Raw genomic sequence first — 26,868 nt, 5'->3', positions numbered from 1 at the left:
CTCGACCAACAGATAGCAGTTTTATTTGTTCAAAACTTAAATATTCAAAACCAATTTCAAATAAAGGAATCGAATAACTATATATAAAATTAAAAATATATAAGACAAAATTCTAATTTTAATTTGCTTTAGTTCTTTCATTCTCTACTTTAATTTGGCTATTGCCCTTTTCTGTCCTAAAAATAGCAATTGCTAATAATAAACAACTCTAAATTGCGTGATTTCGAAATTAATTCATGCCATATAATACTCACATAATTTGACTGATTCAGGCACTTATGTAAACGCTACAGCGAATAAGATCCAGTTGGAACCGAAACCTTTCATCAATATCTAATAATAAAATTCGGAAGTGAAGCTAAAATTACTTTGAGCTCAACTTTCTTCAGGAGCACGTCACATTCTTGCTCTTGCTTGTTATCCTGCGAAATCTTGCCACTTACCTCTCCCTTTCATCAGACGTAGAATATACTAAAGTGTAATCAAGATGGATGCGCAAATTGCGCTCATTACGATGTATGTGATTTCTTTAAAGATTGTGCTTTGGAATCGACCATGGGAAGGAAAATCAACCATGACTGCAAGTATTTAAATCTTCTCTTCCAAATCATTACGCGTAAATATACATATATATTTAAAATGTTTCAATTGAGAAGTACGAATTTCTTGCTCAAAATTTCTCAATAAAAATGTTATAATTCAAACTTTATTAGTGTTTCTTTAAAAAACATAAGCCATTACGTTTTATTTGAGCAGAGTTGGAATATTTTAGTAGAAAACTGATCTATGATTTACGATGTAGGCAGTGTTTATCTGATGAAATAGTAAGTTTATTTCCTATAAAATTGAGATATATGGAACTTAGACCATTGAATGTAATACGAAACGGAAGATGAACAGTTCAAGATTTCAAACATTAAACTTTTTTAAAGCTTTGTTTTGAAAACTAGGAAGAATAAACTATACCCAGTTTTGTAAATGACTTCATACATTATGGCAGCAGATGTTTTAAAATCGCTAAAGGATATCAAAAAAATTTTATGAATCATTTTTGAAGGCATCTAATCTACCAATTAATTCTTCAAGCTTTGCTACAGCATAATGCATTGACACTGAGACATTTGACCAAAATTTTAATTGGTCAAGTTCACGTATTTTTAGAATTTTCATACAGCTGCAGATTAATTCATAATCATAATTAATAAGAATGAATAACACTTCATTTGAGTCGTATTGGTAAAATTAAGATTTCGAAAATCTGATTGAAGAAAAGCTATATACACTCCGAAATGAAAAGATGGAAAAGCAAACTAACAAAACCAACGATACAGTAGCAAGAAGAAATCACATGGCAAAGGTAGCTTGTAACACATGCAAATGAAGTTAAAGCTGCAAATGGAGACCAGCAGGTCATAAATTCTGAAATAAAATATATACCAAATGAAAAATGTGAAAAAGGGAATTCATTAAAGGAAGGGCAACTCTTTCATGGATACATTTCCCCGAAAACTTAAAATGGCGTAAATATATGGCAACAGATGAGAACTAGGATGTATATTCACTACATTAGTCGTGGGCGAGAAAGGCAAGACTCATCCTAGAGACGGTATGGTTCGGTTGGGCGTTTCTGTGAAAGCGAGAACTAAACTTCGTTTTATTCAGCCAGGAGCTAAAATCGATTCGGAATGCTATATATAGAACGTTTATATAACTAGTTTTGAAGTATGCTCTCTCCAGAATATACCCGAAAGGAGGAAAGTATTTCATCACGATTCTACTCCTCCATACATTGTTAAAATTTCTCATGAATAAGAAAGTTCGATTCTTAAAACCTATCCATTGAACCCTGAACAATTCTGATGCTGTAAAATATGATTATTTCCTATGGGAGTTTGGGGAAAAGATATTAAGCAATAGAAAAGTTTCTACTTTAAGAAGTTTTAAAAAGATGAAATTAAAAAGAAGATGAACAAAACCTTCCCCAATATTACATTGCATGCTTCAGAATTATGGCCAAAGAGATGTATACTAATCTTTTACGCCATAGACAGTCATATTTACAAACATCTCTAAAATTTTTTATATACCTAAAAAGTTACAAAGCATTATATTTGAAGCCAAATTTTTTTAAATAAATCTACTGATATCTAATTAATGCCACTAAAAATACGTAAACTCTCAAAACAAGCATAACTGACGGAAAAGTGCTGCTACGATTGTATTTTCTCTCTCCTTACCGCTTCTGCGGCTTAGGACTTACCAGCTGGAAGGTCAGGAATTCGAATCTCGGCGAGGCACTGCTGATTCTTCATTTTTTTTGGCTTTAAAAAATTCTAAATGACCCTAGAGGGGGGCTTGAGCTAAGATAGAATAGAGGATAATTCATCACCACCAAGAACTGATATGGATCCCCGTGTTCCCAGTCGTCCTTTAAGTGGGGAAGAACGTAAGACATTGTTCTCCCTTCTTACCGCACGTCTTCGTGGCATAATAAGAAATAAGCCCTGCTAGCTCGGCAGGTCGGAATTTCGAATCCTGGCCAACGCACTACTTATTCCGACAAATTTTACTGACTATACGCGTTTAATAGAATGACTTACCACTCCAAAGCATCGCTCAAAATTTGTAATTTTTATTCACCATGACAAGTCCTTTTAACAAATGCAAATTTTCTCAGTATGTATCACTTAATTTCTTTTACTGCATTTTTTTTCATTATTTTCAAAATACCATTGGTTTAATTTTGATGCAAATTTAATCACTTTTCCCAACAAAAGTATCAAATGTTAAAGCCTTTTAGTCTTCACTAAGTTAGTAAAAATCTTCATTAAATTTACTTTTAAACGTCAATCGCATCAGGCGCCATGTCGTAATACACCCGCAATCTGGCAACATCTTGAGAAGTTTATAGGGAGTTTTGGATATCGCGATATCAGCGCTGACAATATTTGCGCTGACGAGTTGTAACAAGCGTACTGTTTAGCCGCCCGTAGAGACGGCTACCCTTAACTTAAAGCCATATTCATCATTCCTTAGAATATCACACCAGAGCTCCGCAGGGTGCAGAATGAAACAGTGTAGTGTTCGACTACGAATTGCATTATTGTCTCAACAACGAAAATGACAGTGTAAGAATTTAGAGACAACATCACCATCGGGAGAATTCTCGATTTGAAGTATCATGCACTTCTACAACACGGAATTATGATTTGGGATGTTATCAGGAATGAAAGCTCCTCCCCTCTAATATGCACTATGCCTACAATAACGAAGCGCCGTTAAGTCGATGATGTGTTGCCACTTATGTCATTGCCATGTTTGCAGGGTGTCACAAAAGCAATTTTTCAAAAGGATAGCATCCTTTCATATGCAACGTAAATCAGTCTACATGTTCTATAGAATGCGCAGATACTTCCTTGGCCAGACCTGTCGGATACTCTCTCACGGCAGGTAAATGAAGATAAACTATTTACTCAGATCAAAACCACTTAATCTAGGGTCTAGGATACAAAACATTTTTGAGACACTTAGAATTGATGTCATATGGGGTTCAGCAATGTATAGCCCAAATGGAGGTCTCATTTCCTAATTCTTTATTAATTCTCTTTGCTTTTTCCCTTTAATTATCCTGTATTTTAGGTCACTGGACCTTGTCAGTAGACGAAAATTAAATCATTTGTAATGCTCTTGTTTGATTGTTTATGTCTGCAGTTTTCCCCCCTGTTTATGAGCATTTCTTTGATGACATGGTACTTTCCCTGTCAGGTTGTATACGAGGAAACCACGAAATCTTTCTGCAGCTCGCGCGTTTAGCAGTCACCAACAGAAACAGAGACGAAATACCAGCGCTCCGTAGTTTCAACCGCTTGGCCGTTAATGGGCATTGAAATTTTATTGAAATACATAAAACGGTTACTTAATTTTGTTACAAACCATGAAAGGGCTTTTGCATGCAACGGCAAATATGGCAAGCATATCTGAGCAAGAGGAGAGAGGCCTTCGGGGAGGACTTTCTAAGAGAAACTGGCTCCTATTCAAGTCACACATAGGGAAAACCACGAAAACCAACCATGCAGCTAGCTCTCACCCGAGATCGAACCCAAGTCAAACTCTCAGTATTCAGATGTCTTAGCCACTCAGCCACTGATGGGTCTGAAATTCTTAAAAAGAGTTTTCTCAAAACTTGCATTCTTTGGATTGTGCTGGTTTTCTTTTCAAGTAGAGTTAGACTCTTGAACCCCAGTTTTGTGTGTTTGAGTTCCTATGTATTTAGATGCTGTTTAATATCGAGGATATTTACAATATCATACATGTTATATCCTATGTGTCTTCCAGAAACCATACGGAGAGAGAAGCCTTCTGTAGTTCCTCCTAAATCATGCAGTTCTTGTAAAAATACAACACGTATTTAATAATTTTATCAGTAAAATAATAGAATATTTATGTACTATATTTTCACAATCATGTACCATGTTTCCTGAATAAAACTGTATGCAATGTACAAAATAATGGAGAGAAATCATAATTTTATCGATAGTGTAACAAATCATTATCGATATGTAACAAATAATTTTATCGATAGTGTAAATTTTTTCTGAGAAATTTTTGTGATCCTTAAGTGAAATAATTATTTCCTATAAAATGTCACTGTAATTTACATTTTATCCATTGATGATGTGAAAAATCGTTCAAGAGGTGTCACATCTATTTGGTATACCGAAATCAAATATGTTATTTTATTAATTGAATATTCAAACGATGTGGGAAAAATAATCAACAGCAAGTATTTTGATGAATATTTTTAAAGATATGATTTTGCCTACAAATACATCCAGGAAGACCGCAACACATATGAATGATGGGGAGAGAATATTTTTTCTTACATTGCAGACGTACTTTTTTTTCACCTCATCGTCCTTATAGCGTTCACTAGGAATCTCCTTCTGCATAAATTACAGCTATTCAAAGTTGCTGCAGATCTATGATAATATTCGAGTGGGAAAAAGTCTATATGCGTGGGGTATTCCGTATTGTCGATGAGAAGGCATTTCTACTTTATGTGATCCCAAGCTGTGTTAATAGGCTCAGTAACGTTGTGAAACAACCACCTCTTATTCTGAGCGTGTTTACCAGAAAGAAATTTACGACTTTAGTCTTGGCATTTCCCACGTTGGTGGGAGTCATAGACCATCAGGTCGTGGGAGTCAAAAATAAGAAGAAATAAATAGATAAAATAAAACTTAGGGGCACGTGCCCGATCCTCGTCATCCGCGGTTAAGAAACTTGCAGTCCTGTCATTGCTGGCGACATTTTGTCAATCGCAATTTCACTAAATGTATCCATACCCGTTACATCGTTTACAAGCCGTGTAATGCAGGGCTACTTGGCACACAATTTAGCGCTTTTTTGGCTCTTCAGATTCCCCCATCCAAACCGCAGTTAAAATGGAAACTAAATTGCATTGTTTTACGAAAAAGTATTCTTCTTTTTCAGATTTTATGAAACACTTCAAAAGAAGCAAATGTTTAATAACAGTGATGGTGTTCATCAACAGGTCTGGACGAAGCAGATGCGTACTACGTAGGAGAAAGCATTTTAAATGCAGATCTGGTACTACGTTGTGGGCGTAATGAAGCTTTCAGTAGTCATCTGTATTCCATCGAAAACATAGTATTATGTACTTCAGTTTTAAAAATATACATAATTTTTTTAGGATTGTCATTACGTTTGTAAAAATTAATATTATCTTATTATCCGTGGAAAAATGGCACAATAATAAATTATTCCATTGTTTATGAAATATAGTGTTGCTTATATAAGTAACAGACAGACAGAATTTTTACTTACAAAGCAATTATTAATATTCGTAAATGAAACTTCGAAGTTTTCAGCGGTCATCTATATCCAGTAAAAATGTATTATGTATGTCACTTTTATACAGCACGTTTATGCAGTACTTTATGCAGCATTTTTATACATAATTAAGGCATTTTTTACAGCATTATTTTCTTTTCCCGTCAATTACATTATAAGGTATTTCTCCCGGCTTCTTAGCATGCCTTCGTGGTGTAGTGGTCAGCACACTCGGCGCGTATTCGAGAGGTCCGAGGTTTGAGTCCCGACGACGGCGTTCCTCATTTTTTACTTCTCCCGATTCGAAATAACCTGATGTCTCTACAGTGGCACTCGAACTAAAAAAAGGTGGTGGATGATGATTCTCCACCATCAGGATTTGGCGATTGGGTTCTCTAATCTCTAGTCGCTATTTAAAAGGGGTAGTATACAAGGTATTTCTCCTGCCTTCTTAGCATGCCTTCGTGGTGCAGTTGTCAGCACACTCGGCGCGTATTCGAGAGGTCCGAGGTTGGAGTCCCGGCGAGGGCACTGCTCATTTTTCACGTCTCCCGCTTCGAAATAGCCTAATGTCTCTACAACGTTTTTAAGAAATACAACTAGGTGTATAAAAATTAATAAGAACCGTGAAAAAAATGTTGCGATAATAAATTATTTCGCAGCCCGTGTATGTAGAGACATTTTAGAACTCATGGAGCGAGAAAAGTAAGAAAGCAGCTATGCCCTCACTGGGTATTTGAACCACGGATCTTATAATTGCTAGCCGGGCGTGATATCACTAACACTATGACAAAGCGCACATGGGAATGTAATAATTCTTTATATGGGAAGCTAGAACAACTAATAGACAGAAAGTTTTACTTACACTACAATTGTTAGAATTTTCAAATGAAACTTTGAATAACAGCGAATGTATAGAGTTTTGACATTCATTGGAGCAAGTATCAAGCTCCTAACAGAAGTTAAGCGAATTATAGATATCTCTAGACATAACTACTGAATCCCGAGAAGGTTTAACAAACAACCTTTTTATTAAATCATAACTGAACATAAATGCACGTCTCATGTTTAACAGAATCAGGTAACCTCTTGTGACGATGTACCTAAAAACAACTGTCAATTTCAAGATTAAAAACCAAGTCCAATAGTCAAAGGTTACAAAATTGATTTAACGCGAAGTTTGCTCAAAAACTTCTAACCTGCATTAAAATTTAACTCTCGGCAACTATCATGCAAAGCCGAATAATATGATCTTATCTAAGTTATCGAAACCTAGTAAAGTGGCCGCGAACGGCAGAAGCTCTCTCGTACAATCCAACAATTTTGTTTTAAATACTCTGAAACTAATTTGCATTCTTGCAGGGAAACGGAAGAGATGTGACAGTAAAGATTTAAATCATAAAAGTAGCTGGTTATTCAAACTAATAGTAACATTACGTATAAATTCATGTTTAGAAGAAGACATTTAACAGGCATTTAATAATCGCAAACGTATAATTAAGTCATAAATCACATTTAATATCTGCTTCTGGGTTACATACTCCATAACAGAGAAGAACATCTCAGCCTAATATCATATCCACAGACACGAAATACTTCAAGTAACATATCCTAGAAATGCATTGTTCTAGAACACGTTTGAACGCCAGATTATTAGTCGAATTACTATTTTACAGCGATGATAAAAAGGTGCTTTCAGTGCTGCGTTTCGCGTATGTCAACTAGTCGGAAAAAAGGAAAGAAGAATAACGGAACCTAATTATACAAAATTTCTGGAAGCCGAGATGCCTCGAAAAATAGTATTTGATTAACCAACTATCCAAATAATTAGCCAGATAACCAACTATCTACGGTGATTAATTTCAGAGTTAAAAAAAGATATGCGAGGGAATTTCCCCACTAAATGGGAAAGGAAACGTCTAAATTGACTTTTGGAAAGCAGGGGGGGGGCAAAGACCTCTCTGTACAAAATAAAAATTTTAATCTTCTTTTAAGATTAAAATTTTAATCTTCTTTTCTTTTTTTTTTTACCTTGCCACAGCTCTTGTACATATTTTTTTCAATCTTACTTTCATCGCAATATAACATATACTCACATAACACAGCTGACACTAAGACAATAAAAAATCAATACGTGAAATTTCGTAGATAATAATTGTACCACAGTTTTTTTAAAGATTCTCTTGATATCTACAGACGTTAAGCACAGCCGCCCAACCAGGATAGTGATTAGCGATGCTGACTGCTGTACCGAAGGGCCCGGGTTGAATCCCAGAGAAGGCATGGATGTTTGTAAATGTATAGTATATGTGCAGCATGGGGGGCTCTCTATATATGTGGCGAGCCGAAAGTCCTGTCGAGAGGTTGATGGTAAGGGAAGAAGAGTGGGGTAGGGAAAGAGGGTTTGATGAAAAGTATCCCGCAGGAGAAGACCCTTGGCCCCGTACCTCCGGGATGATATTCTTCAAACTTGGGAGCAGAACTGAGCAAAATAGTACTGTCGCCTGCATGACACTCAAGTCTATTTCCAACGACAGGTGCAGTCTTGTACTCCTTACCACGAGGAATTTTATGGACTTGTTCTGACATTACTATCAGACAAGTGAGATAAGTCACAGCAACAACAAAAGTTAAGAATACAGCAAGATAAAAATTAGATTAATAAAACGAAATTAGCCGTAAATACGAAATTTATCCTGAAAAAAGGGAATACATAATGTTATGTATAATAATACTGTTAAGAAAATCAACATTAAAATGAAACGCTGGTATAAATATAAACTTATAAAACGAAAAAAATATATAAATCGAGCATCAGATTTCTATGCAAATAATTATAAACGTAAATGGTTTCTTAAATTCTGTTGAATTATGTACTAAGTAGTAATTGAACAATATAACAAGGAAAATGTGAGCTGACTGAAAGGAAAGGAAGGAAAAAATATAATGTTACGTATAATAATAAAATGAAGAAAATGAACTATTAAATGAAATGCTTCAAAGAACACTGAAGTTATAATGCTATTGCACAGGGAGGACATTCAGTTGTTTACAGATAATTCTTTATAACAAGGGGAAAATGGAATCAAATAGTAAACAAGAAATATATCCAGAAGAAAGAACACATTTTTGTATAAAATCATGGTGAGCTTGCTTGAAAATGTTTCCATGTGGAGATTGTGAGATTTCGAACGACAGGAAGAAAGATTTCTCTGTTTGTTTAAAAATATGGTGCTGCATATTTTAAAATAAATAAATAAAAGGGTGTAGAAAAATCCCCTAATTGGCATGTTTCATCATTCTTGCTTTTCAAAAAGAGCAAAGATGTTGTTTTTTAATCTGAGAAAATTTCAAAATTTTATGAAAGGTAATTCTTAGATGCTGAATTTTAAAATAAAAGACAAGCAATGGTCGAAAACGATGAGTGATTTTCGACAAATTGCCATAGGTATTCTATAAATTAAATTATAGTTTTTCAATATGCTTCATTTGATTGATTTTGTTTCGTTGTAATTGTTGGTGCTAATTGAAAAACGCGAAGGTTGTTAGTTTATTCATTAATTGAAGGTATGTACTAAAAGGCTGCAGAAAACAGTTTCAGCATTAAATTAAAAAATACCCAAAGTCGACTTTTGGAAAAGTCGCTTTCTGCTGCACAACTTCATTATCTGGACAATATGTATACCAAATTTCGCAGCTCTAGCTGCGATGTGCGACACAAGACACACACAAACCAACTATTTCTTTTATAATTATAGATAAACTGGAAAAACAGGATAGCCTCTATTTTAATAAACTATAAACGCTCTTCGAGGTTATGCTTTCAATACCGCTAGCAAATATAGAAACAAGTAATGGGAATGTTAGTGATTCCTAGGCTATTTTAAACGAATACCTAATCAATAAAAGTTTGCTGATTTGTAAGAACTGCAGATGGTTCTCCCATGTTATAAATGAAATAATTTAGATTCAATAATCATAGTTCCATAAAACATAATTAAACATCAAGCAGATTCTAACACAAGAAAAGTTTCTCTTCTTTGGAGTTAGAGATTCAGACTACTCGCTTTCTTGCAGCAGCTTAAGAATTAAGTTCAATGCAAGGCTATGGAAAATACTATTTTGACTACTCACGCAAAGTCGTTTAATTAGAGATTACTGTAGGACTGAGAACAAATGATTAAGTTAAAAAAGGCTGCGTTCAACTTGCGTACCTAACAAGCCATTTTTATTAATTTTTACTTCTTTAATTTTCTATTAGTGAACCAATCTACTCTTTCCAGACACTTATTTAGCATCTGATCATTTCAAATTAATATATAAACACTGGTAATTCGCAAGTGGTGGGAATATGCAATTATCTAGCTGCCATATATACATCAATGCTTTGGGAACTAGCCAGAACTCAGCGATACTAACAGGATATCGCAATTTTCATAGTGTTGTTTAGTACCGAATGGTTACTAAGAACATTACACAGAAAGTGCGACTTTTACAGTTCCCCCCCCATAGAACCGTCTTCAAGGGCATTGTTAAAATGGGAATATCGAGATAAAACATTATGCTATCTTATTTAGAACAATATAGATTGTGATATTTTCATCGTACAATAGCCTACCATTTTAAAATGTCAACCTCTTGCAGAGTCATTAGGTATTTCGAAGAAGGAAAAAGCAGACATGTCCTCTCCGGAACACTAACGCCGGGCCTTCCGACTGCTAGCCAAATGTGCTTTCTAGGTGTGGTGTGGTGTGGTGTATTTAATTATGGCAAAGCACACTAGGGCTATCTGCCTAAGGGGAGGGATGCCTTCGCGGAGGACTTTATAAGGGAAACTGGCTCGTATACACGTTACACATGGGGAAAACCACGAAAACGCCCATGCAGCCAGCCCGTTCGCGGAATTCGAACCTCGGACCGAACTACCAGTGTTCAGCGGCTTTACCGCTCGGCCGCTGGTGAGCCGATGTGCTTTCTAGCTACACACGGAAGGCCACACGGTAAGGAGGGAGAAATAGCTTTGCTCTCTTGCAAATAACATAGAGGGATTTAAAGGTCGCACATATCAAACTTTCAAACAATGTGGAAATTCGAAAATGGATATTGATTTCAAATTATTTCAATGGATGACTCCTCTGTATTATTAAAAATAATATGTAACTTGATATTTCACTTGAAGTTATACTGTTGGCAATAAAACCCTTTTGTTTTGTGCGTGTAAGATGCACAGGAGGTTTCACTAGCAGAACGAATTTTTATGACTGAACGTTATTTCACAATAAAATGAAAAAGAAATTGTTTAAATAAAGAGCTACAGAAGCACGCACATTATTCAGTAATTCTGAGAGTAACTGCAACTGGCAAACGTAAAGCCGACTCGCATAATTCAGTCGCTGGGAAAAAGAATAGCGAGACGGTCAGCGATAGCTTGTAAATTCCCAAATTTTTCTCATCGTGGAACTCTTTTTAAGTTCTGAAACTTAAAGGAACACTAGAGTAAATTTCGATTTTAATTTTAATAATCATAACAGATATATTAGATAAACAAAATAAAATCATTTCCATTTTTATATCATACTTATAAATGAAATATTTAAATTTTTTTATTTTACAAGAAATGACACATAAAACTAATTAAATGAAACAAACAATATAAAAAAAATTTTAACATTTTTAGTTTTTGATGACTTCGATGAGTCTGAGTCTTTGAAATACAATTTCTTTTAAAGTCAGGCAGAATGTAAGAAACCTGACTTGTTATATCAAATGCAACATCAAGTCGGTTTCAGAAAGTTGGCAAAAAGGAAATGGCAAAAAATTTCTCATTGTCAGAACCTAGCAAAAATGTTCTCATTTCTCTCGTCAGAAAGTTTGCCATTGGAGATTAAAAATTCCATTTAATTTTTTTTCCTAATTATCCATAAAATATTAGTAGCTAATTTTTTTACTGTTATGTATTTATAAATGAACAAATTCATATATGTGTTTTAGAGAAAAATTATGATTTCTAGATTGGAAGACCTTCCTTGTGAGAGCAGAACAATAACATTAACAGAAATATATTCTGCATGCATTTCGTTGGCAACGTAAGTCAACTGGTATGGTGATACATTACTAAATTTATTATTTGCGCTATTTGAAGCACTTTGTCTTCTGTTTCTTTAAATTTCTTTTAAAAGTTGTTTTAAATTGTGTTAAAATTTGAACAAAAATTTTTAAAGTTATTTTTAATTATACAAAAGCTTACAATGTTTCTTTGTTCTCTAACCGGAGTTTCGTAATTTTTAGAGGAACACTCTGGCTGTTTACAGAACACCAGTGTTCAGTGGAACAAACACAGTTAGGAAAATGAATCTTCTGTTGAATGTACTACTGCACTTCCTACTACGTCATTTGCATATTTTAAAAATAACGTCTAAATATATTTATTCAGTTGTTTATAAAGTACAATCTGATTTATAATTAAAATAATATAATTTTACTTATAAGTGTCCTACAATTCTGGATACATTAAAAAAATTTAACTAGCTGACGTATATGAATACAGTTTGTACTTAATGCACCATTAGTTTAATCACAACTGCGAATTTTATTTTCTTTTTTTAGGATCAGATACATATTAATTCAGACTGCCACCGATACACGGCACCATACCGTTAATATTACAAAAATGTACATAATTTGAACCCTTTAATAGAAGATGGGTGACTGAAATGTCGTTACGGACTGCTAAAATATTACTCATATTGCAATGTGCTTGCAAATGCAAATGAATAAATGATGTATTATTTTAATTTGTCTCATTCTGTTCTTATAATATGAGACTAACATTATAAGAACAGAGTGATGTTCGGTGAGAATTTGTAGAAAAATGTATTTTATGCGAAAAATATCCCCCTGTGCGATATGTCTTTAGGAGCAAACCCCTCTCTGATAGTCTGATTTTATTTCATTTTGTTTAATGTGTCCGATTTTAAGGAACGTCTTGTATAAAGTGTCGAGAAAATAACATACGACAGTAATGAAATCTCTACACACTTATTAACAAGTAATGTTCCCTTTATACATAAGTTCACAAAAATGTTTTAGTCGTATATGTAATTACTTCATGAGAAGAAACCTGGAAAGGAGCTTATTTCTCTACACGTCCTTCACGAAAGCATCCTCCCTCCTTCAGGCAGATGGTTCTCGTGTGCTTCGTCATAATGAAATAAGCCAAACCAAACCGTATGCATGGTTTAATGAATATGCATAAATTTATGGGCAACAAAGCTACTAAAAGGGAATTTAAAATGATATTTTTACAAGTGTTTCAAATTATAACTACTGGGCAGTAAAATTCGCGAAGTTAGAATAACTAAACTGTTACTTTTTGAATTAGTGTGTATGTTTGCGCATATGTATGTAGTTATAATTTAAGTTCAAGAAGCCTGTTATATGATTAAACTATGTATTTTTACCAATATCTTTTACTTCTTTATAATTGCGCTAAAATTCTTGAAAAATTTTCTTTAATTTCATGGACTTGTTAAATGGTAAAAGAAATTTTGATTCAAAATTAAGGAGCCTACACAAATTAATCTAATAATAAATGAAATCTTGGTATCAAAACAGTATGAATGGACAAAAAGAAGAGTCGAGAGATGTTGGTAAATCTGTCTCTTACTTCAATATTTTTCTAAGAGCTCTGATTGCGATCTAAAAAAAGATATAAGACATATGACCTCACTGACACTTTGCAAAGAGCGATAGTATGTATAAAAAGAAAAGAGTTGCAGACTGCTATAACATATGGCAAAATATGTAACACATTTGAAGGCTTGTGAACTTAAACCTAAACTTAATAATAGGTGTATGTTTTTATCTTCTCTTAAAACCAATTGGGCTCACGAACTCGAAATTGAGACAATTTTTTTAGGTTAATAATATTAAGGTAAGCATATAAAAATATTTCATTTAAACTAATTTTTACATGCACTGTAGACTATGGTTATCAATAGTTCCTTTCTTTAGTGTATATGTGTTTTCAAAATGGAATTAAATGAAATAAAATGGTAAATAAAATTAAGATCCATACGGAATAAAATAGTATTTTGTTAATATTAAAATAAATGAACTCTAAATAATTCAAATTAAAGTTGCAGTTATTTTGTAAAGAGTATATTTACTATAATGATTATATTTATTATCAAACTACTAAGACCTACTTAAAAAATAATTTAATGTAAATAACCTCATGCAAAATCCTTAACAAAAATTACACCTGACATACACTGTTTGATATTCATTTATAAATGTTTGAAAGCATGTTTTCGGCAGTTTCGCGTAGTCCAGTCTCCAGCTGTTACAATTTGGCAGTCACACGACAAAAAATTTTTTTTTCGGTTTTCAGTTTAGTTTATATGTTTAGTTTCGAATGCTACATTGCAACAGGTTGCTATAGTTTTATATGGTTTATTTTATGGTATATTTGCTATGATTATTGTTTGCTATGGCTATTTATATGATTTAGTTTAGTTTGCTAAGCCATTGACTTGAATAAAGATTTGTATTCATTTTAAATATAGATTATATTTTTTAGCCGAGTTAGTGGAATTTATTGCTGGATCCTCTTGCTTGACGGTTATTTCTTCAACCTGTTCCATATATATATATATTCATTGAGATAGGAGGACCTCTAAATAAGAAGATAATTCGTTAGTTTTGTTGTAGTAGAACTACTTCCAGTATCAACTCTGCTGCTTAGAACCAAGCAGTATGCAGAATTGTGGAGCGGTCATTGACACATCATATTTGGATATGTAGTCAGTTTAAATGTTTTCATGATTTGATGAATTGAAATACATTGGGTCCACAGCAACCGAGCGATAAAATTGCTAAACAGTGGTAGTTCGGAACAGGTTCAAATCCCGGCAAAACGGGCTGGCTGCATGGGAGTTTTCGTGGGTTTCTCCATATGCAACGTTTCCCTTAAGAAGTCTTTCATGACGACATCATCCGCCGCATTTTAGTCGAACTTCCATTTCATTCTTGCCATTAACCAAAGACAGACTTTCAGACATGTCGGCGGAATTTATGAAGAATTTCAAATCAGTTTTCAGATAACGTATAGATACAGTATAGATTCAATCACTGATAAATTATTTAAATTATTCGAAAATATTATTTTTGAATTTAGTTTATTAACAAAGGATGAATACAATGAAGAACTAAAATTCTGTTTGTTGGCTAACATTCCTGATTTAATGTTGATAATGTAAAGCCGCATTTTCCCATGTCTAGTGTGTCAAAAACACACTGAACAAGGGAGAATGCGAATTCTGTAATGTAGTGTGTCAAAAATTACAGAAGACTTGCTTAGGTAAAAAAACGTGTAACCTAAAAACTCAGATTATAGTTTAGGTTACAGTCTAACATCTCAAAGAAGAATTTGCTATTAAAAAGCTTAAAAAATGAGAAAAAATATATAAAAAGTTAACAAATCTGAAAGAAAAAATACGTACAAATATTTCGTTTCTTTTCTTAAATGCGTAATACCTAGTGCTGCCAATTCGTGAAACTAAACCGCTGAATTAAAAAAAAGATTCGAAATAAATTTCAATTTAATCAAGCTCCTTTTGTTCTGCATTTCATTTTTGAAGGCCAGATATTACAAACGGAAAGTAAATTACATTACCCTTTAAATAAAATTAAAAATACGAAAACACATACATGGTCACTCAATATGTATATGCACTTTCAAAACCTGTACGCATACACAACAGATAGTATATGCGTACAAGTTTTGAAATTAAATTATCGTTATAATATATAGTATTGTGTTTGCTCAACACATATCAGTAGTCTTATAATTATAATATGCGACGTATGATTTATGATAGTAAATTAAAATGTCTTTATATGGCCTTAAAGGATGTCCTTAAACGCAGGGAATGTCATTTTTGTCAAGAAATTACAGCAGAATGCGCAGCAATTCTCGCGGACAAATTGATCAACGTTGATGAAACTACAACTCACCTTTTTGTAGTCTGCATCAGTCACCCTTTTGATATTTTCGAGCATTCTAAATAAGAGTACAAGTACAAGTGCAGGAAAATTGTATTAAACTTAATCTAACCTATGGTATGTATGATTATATCAACCTCAATTTAGTTCAGTATTAATAAATGATATAGAATTTTCTTTCGTTAAAGTGTATACATAAATTTTTTACGGACCTTGTATGCTAGCTTGCAGTTTCTATGTTACTGCAAAATTTTGTCGTAGTCTTTAAATTTTATTCTCATGCCGACGATAAAATATCCAAGAAATGTAGCAATTTGTAAGAAATTTTGCAGTCCACCAGTTACATGGTATAATGGAACCGATTTTATATATGAAGCTCATATTACAAAATAAAATATGCTATAAAATATTGTTAAAATAAAATGACATTTTAAATCACTAATGCTGGACTACACAACTCAATAAAATGCCGAAGATAAAATTATATATGACACGTCGGGGTTTGGATACAGTGTCAGTTTATCGCTATCCCAAACTCGAAAACAATACAAAAAATCTAGAGGAGATTTCTTTCGTGGTGTTAATAGGCTGAAAGCAGTGTCTGAAAATGAGTTGGCGACATACGGCGATTTTTCTAGGAGAATAATTGCTATGATTCTCACCTTCACTGTGGCAACCTTGAAATTTCCGCGTCTAACACTAAGCGCTGAGTGAGTGAGGTTTCAAGTTTTCGGTATCAGTAAAAAATTTTTCTTCCAGGGTATGTCACTTTCTTGTAAGGTCAAACATTTTTAGCTTCGCCGAATTTGTTTCGTGTTTCTATTAGCGTCATTTCTTTCCAAATGAAAAAAAAATCAACCTACGTAAGAGAGAATTTTTGTGGATAAACGAGAGGACATTCAACTCGTTACAAATTTTAAGTTAAAAAAACTGCAACATATTTTCATCTACCTTAATATTTTTTTCTAATATTCAATTTTCTCGAATAAAATAATAGGTTTCTTGAAACAAATATTAACACGGAAGAGAAGCCTTTTCTTAGTAATAATTTTCATAGCAATTTAGTGTATTTAACACTTAATTTCGAAACCCTTTCCCATCGTTCCTTATTTTAGCTTGTAACTGCAAGTACGTTTGGCTAGCACAGAGGGGTCTGGTCGAATCCACAGAAGGGCATCTCTCATTCCTTTCATTTCCTCTCTTCTAAAAATTCTAATCACTCTAAAAGTGGTGCCCGAACTGAAATGTGATGGACAATAATTCTTCCCCACCTGGATTTGCAGACTGGGTCCCCGCCTTCCCGGCAGGGAAGGCTGTAAGAATTTTCTCCTTCCTTTATCGCGCGCCTTCATGGTCGGCTAGCATCTGGTGATCTGGAGTCCGAAACCCTACGAGAGCATTTCTCACTTCTTCGGTTTTCTGATTTCTATAAATTCTAATAACTGTACCTCTTTTATGTCTGATATTGTGTCATTATGTTGTAAGGTATATTTTAATTTTATAACAGTTATTTTTAATTTTGAAACCCTTTCCCATCGTCCCTTGTTTCAGCTTACAACTTCCTACCAAAATGAGCTTTTAGAATCGCGTTAAATGCAAGTGAGAAAGAGGACACTATTTAAGTCAAGTTCAACTGATTTCGCCAGAGAGAGTCAGGATTCCTGACTAGCGCGCGTTTGTCTTTTGGCTACGTTTCTCTAAGCTGTTACTACGCTCGGCCGTATTGCGTGCCTTTTGATAGTTTGCTGGCTAATTTAATATTACGGACCAACTAGTGTTGAATTGTATTAGCTTCGGCTAAATTTCTTTAGTTAGTTCTTACTTCTTACATTTTAAGCCCATTGGAGGCTTTGCTATACGCCCTGAGAAAGGGACCGACTTTTAATCTTATTTTGAGCAAATAAAGAGTAATTAACCCTTTTTGAGTTTACATTTCTTTTCTTGGACTCAAAAGATTATTCGCGTAGCAGTTCACGAGGTAACGCGACACCTAATTTGATAGAATACAAGTGAGGAACTCTATATTGGCGCCCGAAGCATTTTGACGAACTATGCCGTTGGAAAATGGAAAGTTTACGCTGACTCCTCCTATCTTTCAGCCCACCAGCGGCCGAGCGGTAAAGTCGCTGAACACTAGTTCGGTCCGAGGTTCGAATCCCGCGAACGGGCTGGCTGCATGGGCGTTTTCGTGGTTTTCCCCATGTGTAACGTGTATACGAGCCAGTTTCCCTTAGAAAGTCCTCCACGAAGGCATCCCTTCCCTTAGGCAGATAGCCCTCGAGGCTTTGCCATAATCCCCCCACACACACCTCCTATCTTTCAAATCCCTGAGCCACCAGCAAACCCTATGGAGAGATTTAGTTTCATAGTAGAAGCCATGCAGGCAGCTCTGAAGCCGACGTTTGATGGCAAAGGTTCAGTAATGACCTTCCTGGAGCAACTGGAATTGCATTTTACACTGCATTCCGTAAATCAGCTGCAAAAGTTCATGATACCAACAGATAATTTAAAAAAGCAAGCCCTTAGTTGGTTCAAGGGCATCCGAAAATTTATGTTGGGGGATACAGCTTCCAAAACCTACACCTGGGAAAATTTTAAAATCGCTCTATTAAAAGCTATCCCCGTAGTCAAAGACCGAGTAAAATTGGAAGCAAAGCTCTTCAGTAAATATGAGGTGAATGTCGAAGATTTGACTGATTTTTTTCTGAGAAAAATACAAATCTTCAATCTACTGTAATGAAAGAGAATTGAATTAATCAAGATAATTTTGCTGCGCCTGCTTCCTTCGATTCAGGATTTCCCGGAGGGGAGAAACCCACAGACATTGTAAAGTCTATTTCAATTCGCCGTGAAGTTCCAGAGCAGACGAACAGATGAAAACACGCGTTCAAGAAATTTCCGAAAGTATTCGAGGTTTTCATCTCAGCAGAAAGCTTAAAGTAAGCAGTATCCTTATTAGTAATGATCGAAAAAAGACGGTAACAAGAAGACGGGTCAACCAAAAGTATTTGGAGATCGCAATAAGAAGCAGTAGAAGCAAGGGGTGGAACAAAAGGATTTGAACTGATCAGGTTGGCAGAGAAGAAGGGCCGGTCATCCCCCGTGAAGAAAACTCCCTCGGAAATTAAGTTAAATACGGTAGTGGTACAGAATCTGGCCTTGCTGGAAATTAATATTTTGCTAAACAACGTGCTGACTACGATCTTACTTGACACTGGGGCGAAATGCAGTTTTTTGTCGCAAGACTTTTTTAAAAAAATTTACCCTTTTACAGACTGTTTAAAACCACGGGACAGAGAGTATTTGCTGCCCAAGGAAAACAGTGTGTGTACATTGTAAAAGTAGGCTACACGTACAAATCAAAAATGAAACCCAGAAAGTAAATTTTCTTGTAGTAAAGAATTTACTAACTTCGGTTATTTTGCTGGTCGGTTTTTTTATGGGCAGCAAGCGCGAATTTAAATTTCAAGAACTCTGCTTTATAAGTTCAGATGGACGCTGTAGAAGAAGAAGAGGGTACCACACCAGACATAAACCTGAACCACCTCCGTGAAAAGGAGAAAAAGAAAATAAAAAGTTTGGTAAGACATTTTTATAAATTATTTGATGAGAAGCCCGGATTCCGCCAAGTTGTGCAACATGAAATAAATGTGGGAAATGCCCCCAGTTCGGTCTAAGCCTTACAGGTATGACCAGGTGAAGGAAAACATTTTGTAGCAGCACATTAAGCAGATGCTGGCTAATAAAAGAATTATTCCGAGTAGTAGCCCCTGCGCAAGCCCGGTAGTTTCATGTAGAAAGAAAAACGGCCTCCCACCGTCAGATACGAATTCGTGAAGATTCGCTGTTGATTACAGTAAAGTAAGTAGTATAACTAAATATCCTACTTACCCCTGCCGATAATTGATAATGATAATTGATCTGATGAGATAATCAGAAAACTTTTAATCTACTAAGTATATAAGTACGCTAAACCTAACTTCACGATATTTTCAAATTGCAGTAAAACCCGAAGCTGTGGAGAATGCCGCCTTCATAACGAAGTCAGGTTTGTACGTATGTCTCGTATGTCTTTTTGAGAATGCCGTTTGGCTCAAGCGGAGCTCCGGCTATATTCCAGAAGGTAATGGATATCGTATTAAGACCAGTCTTAGGCAGAAGCGCATTCATTTATCTAGATGCTATAATAATCACAAGTGAAACTATATATGAACATATTGAGCATATAAAAGAAAGTTTCTCATTATTAAATGAAGTCGGCTTCAAGTGAATGGCAAGAAATATAAATTTGAGGTAAAAAGAACTTAGATACCTCGGGTACAAAATCTCGAAGAAAGGTATTGAAACGGACAATTATAAAATCTTAGCAGTCAAGAGTTATTCGCCTCCTAATACAGCTAAAAAATTAGCATCCTTTTTTGGGCATGTGCTCATACTATCGATTCTTTATTAAGGACTCTGTGAAGATAGTTGAACCCTTGCTGGTTCTCAAACGAAAGAAAACTAGATTCACGTGGACCGCAGAGGCAAAAACTGCATTCGAAAACTTAAAGCACGCATTAATCAACACCCCAGTTCTCAAGTTCTGGCAAGTGGACCAAAATTTAGAACTCGTGGCAGGCGTCTCTGATTTCACAGTTGGTGCCGTCCTCTCCCAAAATGGGCAGCCGATTGCATACTTCAGTAAAGGGCTGAATCAAACTCAACGGAACTTTACCGCTGCGGAAAGAGAAACTTTCGCTGTCTTATTAGTAGTGTAGAAATTCCGAGTTTACTTTGGAAGCGCCCCGCCGATAGTCTACTTAGATCATGCAGCAGTTGGTTGCTTGTATTCGGGAAAAGATCTTTCATCCCAGCTTATATGTTGGACGTTAAAGCTGCAGGGGTTCAATTTGATAATAAACATACGCTGGGTAAGGAAAATGTGGTCGCGGATGCCTTATTAAGAATTAAACTTGATGAAGAGGGAAATACAGTCAGATGTACGATGTTAACTTCGAAAATAATTGAGCCCCGTGAAACAATAATTTTAGAACTAAAGACGGAACTGAATTCAAAGATATTTAGGCATATCTTGAAGACTCTGAATATTTCGAGCATGTGGGTATAAGGACAATTAGAAATGGACCTGCCCACTATAGGTGGAATAGGTGGAAATAATTCCTCTTAAACGAGAATCAGCAAAAATAGTGTCAGATTCGTTCTTAAATAAATATATTTTAAAACACGGAGCCCCAGTTTAAGTAATATCTGGTAACGGAAAACAATTTGTTAGTCTGTTATTCGAAAATTTGGACTTGGCGCCGTCTAAGAAAGGCACCGTATAGGCCGCAATCGAGTATAGCGGAACGCATAAGCAAAAATATTGTTAAAATTATTCGGGGTACCTTAAAAAGTAACATGACCGTTGGGATAGCTGTGCCAATGATTTAGTCTTCGCTTTAAGAACGGCGAAACATGATACTACGCAAAAGACCCTCGCAGAACTCTTTTTTAGAGAGGAAAATTTTAACTCCTTTAGATAAACTCTTTTTTTTTTGTGTGTAACAGAGGCAAAAAGAATTTAAGTTAAAGGACATTCAGAAAATCATTGATGAAGCGGTAAAAAACTCGGATTCAGCTAGGCAGATAAAGAAAATTTACTACGATAAGAATAGACGGCAGGTAGAATATTCTGCTGGCCCAAAAGTACTAAAACTGAAACATTCTTTATCATCTGCGCAAGAAATAGAGTCGCAAAATTCAAACCCAGGTTCGAATGGTCTTTTGCCCTTGAAATTTCAACTTTGTATTCAAAGGCTACAAATGGCGAGACAACAGTGCCTAACTTTGACCAAGTTAAACCGTATTATAGTCGAACTGATTTTGAAATCTTAAGACATCTCTTTCAGGATCCTGGAAGTGTTCCAAGAACTTTGGATGGTCAAACAACACAATGGATTTCCCCAGCAGTGAAAAGAAAGCAAGCGGAAAGCTGGAATGGAAAATCGCAAAGAAAATCCCGCCGCAACGAGGTCCAGGGCCAGCGGAAAAGAGGAAATTTGAAACGAATGGAAGGCCAGGATAAACGAGTGGCACCACAGAAGGGTCCGGACGCAACGAAGGAAACCTTATCACGCATTCACGGTTACCTATCGACAACCATCCCAAGGGAGGCCGGAAGAGATCCAGCACAAAAAAGTCTCTGGAGTTAAAGGTCGGCCGAGACGGTATCCACTTCGCTCCAGCGGCTCAGGCAAAATAGTGTTCGCAAATCAGGTTCCCGCGCACGCAGCGCTACCCCAGCGTAATTTTCGTAGTAGCCGATTTTCTAACGCATAGAATTCATAACAATGGAAAAAAGTTCATAATAGTAAAGAATTCATAATAATGAAGAAAAGTTCATAATAATGAAAATATGGCACGAGGTTTTACTGAGGATAAGCAAGTTGTCATGTTTATTAAGGGTACCGAGCTGTCGAATGAATATAAATTCGAAAGAGACTGGGCTAAGCCTGATGCAGTAGCCTAGAAGGTAAGATGTGCTTGAGTAAGGGTAACTGTGCGTGAAGTAAAAAAGAGTTGCCTTTTATCGTAGAGAAACTGTCTACACAATCAATCTGTCTATACATATATGATATTCTCTAATGTGTTGTATATAATTTAGGTGGAGCAGGTAGTTAGTACAAGTACACATATGAAAACACATGCATAGGATACATATATAAAATAGGTACACATACCTAAGATAAGTAATTTTCTTAAGTATCATTATTATTTTTTTGGTTGACTTAGTATTTGACCTTTTTTTAGTAATTTTAGCATATATATATATATATATATATATATATATATATATATATAGGACAAGGAAAGGTACCTTAGCACCACTAAGGCTCTTTTTCTATTTTCATTCCTATTATAACCATAATTGGGAATTGGAATAGAGTTCTGGATAGTATGCAAATTGTCAAAGAAATGTTTTACTAACTTACCTATGTATGCTTGGAATGAAGGTATTTTGAATTTACGGTGAATTGCCGAGTTTCTAACAAACTAACAACAATTCACCGCTTAACGAAGTATGACATTTTGAATAATTTGAATTCGGTTAATAGAAGTAATGCAGGCATAGCCCCAGACGGGACAAGCATAAGATAGCATGGGACACAAGACAGTCTTGTAAATCAGTAATTTGTTACAGACAAATATAACGCTGTTCCGAGCAATTAATCGGGCAAGTGTATGTTTAAGTACTCGGAACTTGGATAAAATATGTGTAATGTGTGAGAACCAGGTGAGAGAGTGATATGGGATAACGCCTACGTAGCGGGTCTGCTTAGTCCAGGAGATAGGTGTTCCAAACATTTGGAGTTGCAGTTCTCTATCAAGTTTGCTTTTTTTTCGTAAAGAGGATAGCATCTGGTTTTTGTACATTGATGGCAATTTTCCAGGCGGTTAGCCAGGATTCCAGTGAGTGTATGTGGCTTTGTAGTGATTTTACAACTGAGCTGAGAGGTGCATTTTGTGAGAGAATCGCAGTATCATCTGCATAGAGTGCAAGGGTGGTATGTGGTGTTTGGGGATGTCGTTCGTGTAGAGATTAAAAAGTAGAGATCCAAGAAGGGACCACTGGGAGACCCCCAGCTTGGATTGGTCTAGGAGTGGATATTGCTTTGTTGACATGAACGACAAAATGTCTACTTAAGAGGTAAGAGTGGATGATAGTTATGATGTAGCCTAGTATTCTCAAGGTGATAAGTTTGTGGAGTAGGCCTTCCAGCCAGACACGTTCAAAGGCTTGCCCACATCGGGAAACAGGGTGGCAGTGATAGCTTTATCCTGGTAGCCTTTGGAGATTAACTCGCTTACTCGGTAGAACTGGTGAACTGTGGAGTGCTTCCTCCTGAAGCCGTGACTTCGCTCCAGCAGACAAGGAAGCCCCAAAGGAGAGTAAAAGACTCAGAGGAAAGGAGCACCCACAGGAAATCAAGCCGAGGGCAGATTATCTAAATCCTCAACCCACAAAAAAGGCAGCCCGATTCACCGCTAAAGTGAAGAAAAGGTAAGAATTCCCAGGAGAAAATGGAAGTCTCTCTAGGAGGAAAATTCGTCTCCAAAACCTCAGTTGTCCCAGTTGAGAGGCGCTTTGTTAGAAAAGAATGAAGGATTACAAAAAGCAAAAAGATGAGTGAAAATTTCTTTGTTTTCTCATTTAGAATTGAATTTCAAATTACATCCTTTTTTCAAAGAGCCTTTTCTAAGTGAGAAAAATTGTTAAATGCTGCTAGAGGCAAGAATTCTGAGTTCGTAAGTTTGTAAGAAAGTTTATTGTAAATATCGTTTAATCGGAAACATTTGCAATGAAAATTGTTGTAAACTAGAATTTAAAATTAATTATAGGAAAAGATTGTAAACTATATATAGAAACTACGAACCCTGTGACATAAAATGAATCTAAAATTTTATATTTTAAATGTGTAAAAATGTTTGTGCTGAAAGTAAATTCCATATGATGATTGTGAAAGTGCTTTAAAAGGTTAAACTTTGTTAAACGAAATATGTGAAAACTATGTTTAAAGGAGAGATTGGAGAGAAAGTATAGAAGGATGTGTGTTTAAGTTAGGCTCTCCAGCCACAAGAAAGCTTAAAACTTTTTCGCGAGTATACCACACTAGGTGTAATATTGATATTAAGGTGTCACTTGAGATCTCCTATGTTCAGATTTTATTTTTGTTAGCCAGATGGTTAGTTGGTAGTGTTGTTCGTGTTAACACAACACATACACGCTCATTTCATAACAGAACAAACTTCTGGAGAGCGTAGAGGGCAATGAGTTAAAATGTGAGTGAATGAAATCTGATTGAGGGCCAAATAAATGTAATAAAATGTAAGTTGGGAGGGAATTTTGGAAAAATCTTTCCCAGTACCAAATACTAATCTTTCTGCCTTCCAGATATTTTGGAAGGACCAGATTGTGAATGAAGATGTTTTCAAGATTTGGAGGATGTATGTAATGCAAGTCAACTAAGAAAATTTATAAAATATAACGTTTTTTTTAAACTTATTTATAAAACTTAGGTTTAGATCATTTGTAAAGTTGGCCCTAAAAGGAAGTTAAAACTTCGGTTTCAGTAATGTATCTGAATTGAGAATTCAAAAGTGTTAGAAACTAAACTTTGAATCTCTTAGAAAGTTTTTTCTAGAATTTAAAACGCTCAACAAGGTCGTTGTGAGACCTTTTTCTTCGAGTACTTAAATTCTGGTCGGGTAAAAGTAGAAACCCTTTCCCATCGTCCCTTGTTTCAGCTTACAACTGCCTACCAGAGTGATTTTTATAATCACGTTAAATGCAAATGAGAAAGAGAAAAATATTTAAGTCAGATTCAACTGACTTCGCCACCAGAGTGAGTTAGGATTCCTGAAAAGTGCCTGTTTGCATTTGGGCTACGTCTGTCTAAGCTGTTACTACGCTCGGCCGTATTGCGTGCCTTTTGATAGTTCGCTGGCTAATTTAAATATTACGGGCCAACTAGTTTAGAATTGCGTTAGCTTCGGCTTTAGTTAGTCATTAGTTAGTTCTTATTTCTTAGATTTTGAGTTTAAACCCAAATGGAGGCTTTGCTGTACGCCCTGAGAAATGCGTTAATCTTGATCAAATGGAGGCTTTGCTGTACGCGACTGTTAATCTGGAGCAAATAAGGGTAATTAATCCTTCTTAAGTTCTATTCTTGGAGTTAAGCGATTATCCGCTTATTAGTTCACGAGGTTTCTCGACACTTAATTTGACAGAATAAAAGTAAGGAACTCTATAATGTATTAGTATTCTTTTAAGTGTTAAATTAACATAATTAGGCTGTTACTCCAGCCAAAATCAAAATAAATTATTTGTTAAAGAAAAATAAGTTTCTATGAAATAAAATCTACTAAAATCTACATATACTAATATATTTGCTACGTATAGTTAAATGCAACCAAGACTTACTTTTGTAATTCTTGCACATATCAAATGTTAATAAAATCTGAAAATATCGAAGCGAGAGATCTAAAGCAAATACAAAAGAAATAGAGAGTGACCACCAGTGACAATTCAGAAGAAACAATGATGTCACTCAATAATGTCTAACTGAAGAAACCGTTAAAACATACCATTCTGGAGAACTCCAGGGATAATAAGAACAAAGGCTTTTCAATCGAAACTAACTGTATTATTCTTTACCTCGAATTAAAAGCTCGTTTCAAATCATCTGGTGTTTACAGTGCTTTGGCTCAAAGCTACTTCAGAGCGCATCCCAAAACAGTGATTCAAGAAAATGTTTTAAAAACACTTCGCTTTATTTTGCAAAAATTTTTATGCGCAAAAAATTTAGACCTTTGTGATTTGGTTTATTTCTTGATTAATAAAGCTATCCCATGCTGAATACGATGTAAATCTGTAAAAATAGACTGCATTTATTCTATGAAATCGGTTTCTTTTTTTTAATATAAAATATTAATAATAAAAAATTACATTTTAAAAAACGTTATTATTTTTCCACACCTATGTTAAATCCAGTTTGAGGCATGAGGAGTATATTTAATAAATAATGATAACTGCTTACTAGTCTTCTTTTACAGTCAAAAGAAACTCATAGCCAATGAGATACTGTAAAAAGGCATTATCTTCCATTGACATTAACTACCATTGACAAACATATGGCCAGATATTCAACTCATGGATCAACATAAGTAACAAGGATAGCGTTGAATTAATAAGCAGTGACAAAAACTTTTTTTATTGTGTAAATCTCATGCATATAGTGCGCACTAGAGGATTTGGCATCCACTGTAGTACACAAAAAAAAATCTTGCCGGCCTTTATTTTTGCAAACTTTGGTCGTAGACATAGATTTCCAACTACAAAAATAGTTTAAAAAACGCGAATATTCGTGTTTCGACATTTTTTAATTTAAGGAAATGAATTTTTATAGAAACTACGAAACCTAACTTTTATACGTTCCTACGATCTTTACGTTTGCTTACATTTAGGAA

The sequence above is a fragment of the Stegodyphus dumicola genome, chromosome X2 (genome assembly GCF_044657685.1).
Source record: "Stegodyphus dumicola isolate Sdum_Otavi_A_Nest chromosome X2, ASM4465768v1".
Taxonomy (NCBI): domain Eukaryota; kingdom Metazoa; phylum Arthropoda; class Arachnida; order Araneae; family Eresidae; genus Stegodyphus; species Stegodyphus dumicola.
Note: the sequence above shows the minus strand (reverse complement) of the source record.